Here is a 1,793-nt window from a genome sequence, read left to right as displayed (position 1 = left end):
ACCAAGGCCACACAGCTCCTTTTTGCAGCACAAGACTTCTACCCGTGACCACGACCCAGTTTGGTGCAGGACTTGCCTAAAGCCACACAGTCCCATGCTGCTCCAGTGGCTTTTATTCACCATTAGCATGAAATATCCTGGCCTTGCAACTCCAGGTATCAAATCCATGATTAAAAACTCAGCATACCTGTCCTTCCCACATTGAAAGTACAGCTGGAAAGCAAAATCCACCCCATTTTACACTTTGCATCGACTTGTGTTCTCAGCCTGACAGCTTCCAGGCTCAAATGTCAACTCTTCCTTCTGTCAAAGAGCTCGTGTATGAACTGGCTCGATTCTTTGACATGACAGCTGCTTTCCAATCTAGTTACTATTGAACCAGACACAGAATACAGCCCTCGAGGGCTCCCTGCTGCTGGGAAGCAGGCATTTAGGAAATCTCACCCTAATATGCCTGACACTGCCAGGCTGTGGGCCACCATTCCTCTCTGACACAGCCTGCTCTCTCCTATTCCCCATCCCTTTCCTTGCCAGAGCCCAGCTGACAAAACACATTACACACGAACTGCATCCATCCCCACGCTGCCCAGCATAGCCAGGTTCTGCATGCTTGGATGCCTCTGCTCTAACCCCGACAGCTACTTACAGCCCAGCCTTACCACTGCCTTTGCTGCATGCAATGCCAATCAGCCTGCCAGAAGTGAGCCCTAAATGGTGCCAGAGCTGTGCCGAGCCGTGGGCATCCCCAGTTACCTGCATCATGGGATCTGGAGTTCCCCAAGTGCCCAGCTGTGCTCTGCCACCTGCAGGGAGCACCCAGCACTGTCCTGGTTCCTCCAAGCAGCAGCAGCAGACCTTAAATGTAACAGCAAAACAAAGCAGGGGATAAATATGTACTATGGGAGTTGTTGGAGCTGCGCTCCTCAGGGCCACGAATGCACAATGGACCAGCTGCAGCACAACTTGCAGCTAACACACAGCTAGGGCCGGTCCTCTGCTAAGAGAGCACACAGATGTGCATGTAATCGTAGAGATGTAAATCCAAGATGCCCATCTTACTGTGGAAGGAGCTGAAGTGATTCAGTGAAGGTGTGCTTTTAGACATGTATTTGACAGCACGCTGCTTTCTGGATCTCGTGTGTAAACTGAGGTTTAAGCACAAAATATAGCCAAAGCTATCCACTGCCCAACGTTACTTTGCCTCTACATTAGACATGCTGGAACAGTGAAAACTGAATTTGCATCTAAACCAGGACTATACAGCTCTCCTAGAAAAGATGGAGGGAGCTTTATCTGCAGTGAAAACGTACCATGGCAATAAAATACCTTGTATTTACTTCTTAAAGAGCAGGAAAATTAAGTTTACGTATTGAAAACAAATATATGTGTACCATTCTTTAGCCATTTACTTCAGATCGTACAGGATACCCACCCCTTCAGCTCTGGAGAGAGATGGCCACACAACAAACCCGGTGGTACATTTGCCACATGTATCATTTTGCAGAAGCTCAACCATAAAAATATAGGGACCCCACGAGCACCAGACCTGGGGCAGCTACTGGAGGAGACAAGTCCCCATTCCTGCCAGGCAACATTACCAGGCAGTCTTACCCATATTTGAGAGGACTCTACGTGTGTGTCTATGTAGCATGAAGGATTCTTCACAGTGAATTTTCAAGACCTAATTTCAGTGGAAAAACAGTTGTGTTATCTTCAGGACATGGCAAGCCTAATGACTGCAGTGGAATTCCAGTCAGTAAAGCATGATACAGTTGCAGAACCAGAGGATTGTT

Source organism: Excalfactoria chinensis, chromosome 7 (assembly GCF_039878825.1).
Source record: "Excalfactoria chinensis isolate bCotChi1 chromosome 7, bCotChi1.hap2, whole genome shotgun sequence".
NCBI classification, from domain to species: Eukaryota; Metazoa; Chordata; class Aves; order Galliformes; family Phasianidae; genus Excalfactoria; species Excalfactoria chinensis.
The sequence above is the reverse complement of the archived record's forward strand: the minus strand, read 5'-3'. Positions refer to the sequence as shown.